Source organism: Dromaius novaehollandiae, chromosome 5 (genome assembly GCF_036370855.1).
Source record: "Dromaius novaehollandiae isolate bDroNov1 chromosome 5, bDroNov1.hap1, whole genome shotgun sequence".
Taxonomy (NCBI): Eukaryota; Metazoa; Chordata; class Aves; order Casuariiformes; family Dromaiidae; genus Dromaius; species Dromaius novaehollandiae.
This window is the reverse complement of record NC_088102.1, coordinates 10,602,434-10,609,603: the sequence shown is the minus strand read 5'-3', so window position 1 is coordinate 10,609,603 and position 7,170 is coordinate 10,602,434.

The window sequence follows — 7,170 nt, the reverse complement described above, 5'->3', positions numbered from 1 at the left end:
CCTGTCTCTGAACCCAGAGTGATGCATGTCCGTGACAGACAAGGACACAGAGTGAAAACTGGCCTCGCTGAAGTGAGCATGGGTTCACCCCTTCACTTGAACCAGTGGCTTTTCTGAACATCGCTTACCACTATCCTCCAAAGCAGCAGAGAGGTAATAATACCATGTAGTAGTCTGCAGTCAATAAATCCTCTAATTTGTGATAGCGAATTTATGAATTTTGATGGTGCCCATGAGTAGTAAGCTGAACTTGCCTTAAGACAGGCTTTTCGTTAAGTAACTTACTAAATATGCACTTTGCTTTCTAACTGGTGAATGAATCTGGTGTTCAAAGTCTTTCCCACATGCACCTGCTTTTTCTTTCTCTCTCCCTTCCATGTGAATGACTTTGTAATCCTTCATGCAAAGTAAAGTAACTACTAATAGGCAGGAGTGGATATTATAAAGAGAGAAATTTTGCATGACCGAATAAAAGCAAACAGTCAGACTCTCTGCTAATGTGAACAGATTTCCTGGGACCTACTCTCACTCCCATTAGGGTGTTCAAAGTCTCTCCTGCCCTTCGTCCTCCACCAAAGAGGAATTTGGAGCGCAAGTTCTCAGGGGTGGGAAATCTCACGGTGTAATGATATCAGTATGTCGATGTTTACTCCTCAGCTTTCTATTTTTATGCCATCCAGTTAAAGCAGTCAGAGCATAGATGAAGTAGTCAGCTTCACTAAATATTCCCAGTCTAACTGTTTGGATGACCAAAACCCAGAATCCCAAACTCCAAGCCTTTCGAGCTCCCACGGGTCCTCGAAGCTGCATCAAGGCACGGAGGGCTGGGAGGTTTCCAGGACCGAAGCACGGGAGGATACAGCCTGTCTCTAGCTGGCGGGTGATCTGCTGGTTAGAGAGGGGTGGAGGGGAAATGCTCCTGCATTCGATGATGGCCCCTTCTCACCCCGAGCCCTCCCTGGGGCGGACGCTGTCCCGTGCAACCCTGTGCCCGCCTGGGGACACGCTCCGTGTTTCGTATACCTCGAGGGACGAGCTGGTATACGATGATATTCTTTTTGGTTTGGGCCCAGGCCAGCCCGGCTGTGGATCAGGCAGTGGCACAACATGGGCTTCATTTGGCTCTCCTGCAAACTGTGACATCCCCCCATTTTCAGTGGACTATATTTTATGTGAACCGTACAAACCACTCATCTCAGAAGAGCTGACTGGTGTTGGGTCCAGTATCAGCCCCTCCAGAGCCCTGTTACACCTCTTTTTCCTTCTGAGTCTTCTCTGAGAGCTGTACTTTACTTAAGACTTGCCAGTTAGTCAGTTCTTAATTCACTTATCTTGTATTTTAATGTTATTAGCTGTTGTGGTAATTTATAAGACTATTACAAATGACCAAGCAACCTACAAAAGACAAATATCTTGCATCTCCTTAGTTACTGTTATCAATCAAACCAATAATTTGAGAAGAGAAAATCAGGTTTCTATCCCAAGACTTTTTTGCCCCATAAAATCATGTTGACTCATATTATTTACACTGACATTCTTTATTTTCTGACTTCTGTACTGGTATTTGGTTACTTCGTCCAGAATTGCTAAGCTAGCTGGATTAGAATGACTTAGACTGCCTTAGTTATTGTTGGTTTTTGTTTTTTTAATGATTTACCCAAATGGAACATTTCTCCAGTCCTGTAAAATGTTTGCGGTCTTCCAAGATTTAGTGGGAGTGGGCCAGAGATCTCTTCAGCCAATATGCCTCAGATGTGACAGTGACAGTTGTCTGGACCTGTTAAGGTAATAATGTTTATCTCTAGTAATGCTGTTTAATAGCCTCCTTGGTTACTAATGGGATGGAAAGTGCATTGTCCTCATGACATCAGTGCATGGTCCTGCTTGTTTCCAAATTCAAAACAAAAATGTTTATTGAATACCTCCGTCCTCTTCACATCATCATCAATTTTACCATTTCCATCTAGCGATGCTAGTGCTTTTGAAACAAGTATCAGCTCAAATGTAAGCTAGATCCAAATGCCAGCTTATTGCCCTGTTCTATTTAAGATACTCATGACCTATTTAGGACCTGACTGTTCGAGACTGCAGCAATACAAAAAGCCCACTGAGATCATAAAGGATCTTCAGGGATGAACTCAGCCTCCCAGGCTGTTGGCATCATTGTTACTGGATGCCAAAATGGCTTCAAAGATTGAAACAGGCAATGACTGATACAGCGTACAGTCTTATTGATTCGATTAAAGCTAAAAATGGTTGCAGTTCAAATTTTAAATTAGTCTATAAGGCAGCACAGTAGTTTTTGTAAGCCAGTGGCATTCTTAAATTTATTTTACAACGGAGGGCATTTCTCATACAATGTTTTTAAGAAGTGGTTTCTAGGCACCATACACTGTAAATGCTGCTAATGTAAAAAATTAACCAGCTGTATTGCAGAGATGGAACCAAATGGCTTAGCTGTGATAAGACAGCTCAGAACCTGTTTTATGGAAATGGCACAGGATTATAAAACTGCATAGGAAGCAATCATCAAATGATCAATGACATCATTGCTATCGCAGTTAATGACTATGTTCTGTGACCCTGAGCTTGTGATTAGAGCTCTGAAGGTGCCGAGACCAATTCTGGCTGGTTATATTACATCATGGAGACTTCTCTCCTCCTGCACACACTTCGACTTATTCTTAACGTTTGTTTTGACCGGGGCAGTGTAGAAGCGGTTGTGCTGCTGCCGTTCAGAGGGTTCATGTGATGGGAGTGCCCAGGCTTCACTAATCCGGTGCCTCTCCTCTTCCTCAACGTGCACATGGCTCTGCAACGTACCAGGAATAATACAAGCAGTCTCATCCACCAGTTCTGCCCCCCTTTTCTTTAAAGAAAAACAAGAAACACATTTTAAAAGATAGCTATTGGGGGTTGGGGGAAATGTTGCTTTAAAGCAGGAAGTATCATGTCTTTCAAAGCTATTGTGCCCATTTCTGTTTGCAAAGGCCGGAGGGGAAGGAAAGCATAAACCATACTTCTCTGTGACTTTTTGTCCTTCAGGATGAAACAAAGAAACCTGGCAAATAATTCGCCAATACCCTAGTCAGACCACAAAATGCTTTCAAGTATTAACTGGAAATTTCAAAAGTCCTTTTGTGTCACCAGAACAGTATTGTATTGCTTTTTCCCTCTCTTCAAATACTTGCAAAAGACATTTGCATAAAGTTTGCTGAATCCACTGTGCAAGGGCACGGTGAGCCCTCTGCAGAATGCAGTTAACCTCAGCTCCTCTCCTTGTTCCAACGTGTCCCGAGCAATCAGCTTATGGCTGAACAACAGATCATAGGACCAGTCAAACCACACACTGAAGAATTTCCTACTCATTTTCTCCTTATGTTAATGAGATCTCTTGTTATAAACATGATCTTTTGAGTAAAAGACATCACTCAATTTCTTTTTTTTCCTTTTCAGCTATTACCAAAGAAAGAAATTGTAGACTATATAACCAGCCTTAACTCTTCCCCCTCCCTACTCTATCATCTTTATAGTTAAATTCTAATAAGTTTCTTCAATTTACCTAGGGACGTAGGGTCTCTAAGGGATTTGGTTTTGAACCTTGTCATATATATGTTAGCATTTGTTGAATGATTATTTGTTTTGTAGGAATGCTGACAAGCTTAATGCATAGTACAAACAATGAATAAAAGACAGTCCCCCAGCCTATTTCTTGCTGTCATGCATTTTCTTTCATGCTGCTTTTTTCCTGACCAGCCAGTCTCAAAGCACACTTTTTGAACGACCACTCCATGGTAGATCTCTGCTATGTTGTTTCCTCTGTTCTCTGTTATCTGTTTGAGCTGGCACACATGCGAGTACCTGAGAAATATCTAATGTTAAAGAGTGGGGAAAATAAACCTTGAACATGAATGAGAAATTAAGACAAAATACAGTGTTAATAAATGTTTCTGTATTTAAAGACAACTCATGGTGAGTGGGTAGAAAGCTCTAAGATGTTTCTTCAGGATCCCAGGAGAGGAAATCTGGCCTATAGCAGCTAGTGGCAAAGACAAAATTTTGTCTAAGATGGGGATGGGCCTGCAGTGGCCTGACGTGATCAGTTCAGCGTTGTTTCTGGTAAAGCTTTTCCTGCAGAAAATGCACATCATCCCCAGCACTGAAGCTGATATTAACAACGGCAGTCGGATGGTGCTATGGTCTCCCCACCGCCGCTGTGCACCTATGCTGTATGTATGTGTATTGAAAGAGCCCAGAATTTTATTCAGCTACAAAAATGTGGCAGCATAGCGAAACTCAGCAGAGGTGAGAGGTATTCATAGACTCTCCTGGACAATTTAAAGAAGGCAGCCTGTGTATGTAGAGAGCGCACACCTGCTTCGTGCTCTGCAGATAACCCAACATTGTGGAAGTCCTTTGGTTCTTGTTCAGAAGTCCTTTTGCCTTTGATCATGTAGAAATTTTCTCAACCACCTCACCTACCCACAACTTCTGTTCAGAAGTTAGTCTCACCAGCGTGAAAATACCCTGGACCTGGGATTCTTGTGTCATCTAGGCTTGCTCAGAAGTGTCAAAATGATACAACTGTCTGCACCTGGTTTGCCTTAGAGTTTGTGTCAGCAGGAATCTCTCCATTCACCTGCGATGGATGGAGCTCCTACTCATGAAATAGGTGGTGAGAAGGACAGCCCCAAGCATGTGTATGCAGTTAGCTATCATGTGTTTTGCAGGGTTTTAAAATGATTTAATGAATGTGGAACATATGGGAGTTCATGTGCCTGCTGACTAAAGAAGATTATCCCAAAGAATCCTGAAGCTTTTAAGAAACTGCATGTAATGAACCTGCTACTGCTACACTTAGAAAACACTGCTCTGCTGGTCTCTTTCCGATGACTCTTATTCTCCTGAGGTGCTGCTAATCCAACTGTTTCCCCAAAAGAAATAAATATTGCTCCGGTGAGTTCTTTTAAAAAGCCTGGCAAGCATATAAATCTCTAACTGATAGCTTGTATGCTATAAATAATTAAAGCTGCCCCTTCTATTGACCCCACAGAAGCAGGCTGGCTTGTCCTGACAGCAGTCACCTTTTCATCCATATTCATAACCTTCTTCCCCACCAGTCTCTAGCAAAGGAAGAGCATAACTGAAGATCAATACAGTGAAATGTGGTTTTAACTTAGACTGGACAGAAAATGGGTGATTCTGCAAGTGATTTGCTAAACTATTCCCTGCAGGCCAACAAACCAAGATCCTATTCTTGCTGTAAGGTCTTCACATCTGCAGTGGGTGTTACTGTAAACATACGCTTCAATTTAAAGGGAATTGTGATTTTTTGCTATGTATCTGTTAAATATTTCATCAAAGCTTTCCATCTTACAGGCAAAAACTATAACACAATAGAATGCAACAAACCCAGAAGATAGTTTTAGGCAGAACTGACATTTTTATTAAGTAGAATAGTATGAACTAGTACTGGTCAGCACAGCAAACACTTTTGGCTATGGAAATAACAGTAGTGATTTCTCTAGAGATGCAACCAGCTGTTATGACCTAAATATCCCTTCTTTATTTGCTTTATTTAGGGCCATAATAGGCTGGTAAAGAATGTTGAACAATCTTGAATTTCTTGTAAAAAACATTAATTTGATGAAAACTATACAGGAACACCCTCTTTTTTTTCATTAGTTCTCATTCACCTGTTGCCTAGTCTCTAAATCTTGGCTTAATTAGTCTCTCAGACAAGGAATTGTGCACTTCACTAATCAGTGAGCTCCTCATCCCTGTTGAATGTCATTGATAAATACCATCTGAGTTCTCTTTAGCTTAAATTAAGGTTTAAATATGAATCAGGATTAGCAGCCTTTTCTTTCCCTTCATAAATATCAATCAAATAATCTCAATGAACTAAATACCAAGCAGATTTTCCTAGAAAGGCCTGCAATTTATCCAATCAAAGAAGTTCTATAAAGCGTCTTCTGAACAAGCAAGTCCTGTGGGATACTGTAGTGCAGGATAAGCTGTGTGGAACAGACTCTGCAGCAAAAGGACTGCCGAAGTCAGCAGCAGGCTGGATCTGAAGATGTGCAAGGTGAGTGGAGTATGGGGAAAAAAGGAAGGCAAAGAAAAGCAGAGATGGTTACTGGAGCAACACTGCTTAAGGAAATCTTGCATCTGTGGTATTCAAGCAAATATTCTTGCCTTGCCATTATAAGAACAACCGCAGAGGAATGGGAGAAGGAATTTGCTCACTGTTTGGAAGGCAAACTACAGCCCTCTGGCCATGCATGTTGCATTGAATTCTTCAGGCCATGTGAGATCATTTTTCTGCTTGAGTATGCCTGCAACCTTTCTCATAAGAAATATGTGCATACAATAGATAAGAGGGGGAAAAAAAAACAGAAATAGAGATGATCTCAAGCGGCCCATTGTTCCCATTCCTCCACACAGGAGCCCTTAAAACCCTGCTGCTTCTGTTATGAAACCAATCAAGTTTCCCTGAGAAGTGATTTCTTTACATGTGATATTGGAATAGCTCCGACTTGCCGTAAGGTGATTCCTATTTAAGATGCCACATCATATTGCCGTATATCATCTGACCTCATCTCATCAGACAGCACAATATCATCGTTGTTGAGCTTCTACTAATTAAAAATGCTAAATATGAAATCACTTAAGCATATGTTTTTAATTCTTTCAGCAAAGTTTTATACCACAAAAATCCTATATGAGACATTATGACAATGTTCACACTATATCAGCAACTCTCTTATATTGCATTTATATTTCTTTCTACCACTCCTCAGAGTTATGAGAGCCATAAATTAAAAATAGCTCTTATGATTTAATCTACATAATAAAATTTTCTGTAGCATAGCAGGGGAAAAAAAGAGGATGATGAGAGAAGGCCATAATGCATATTCTGGGGGAAAAAAAACCTGCTAATGTATATAGGGTTTTATTTTAGTAAATTCCATAGCACTAAAATTAAATGTCATATTGGTACATGAGACTGTTGTGAAGTGAAAAAAATACAGGAAAAACTCTCCAGCTGGTATAAAGCAGGGAAGGCAAAGTGAAGCCATTTTGAGCCATATATACTACGCTCCAGCTAAGAATCTGGCTCTGTAGATGTTTAATAAATGAGTTGAAAATACTAGTGTTCTGGAAATT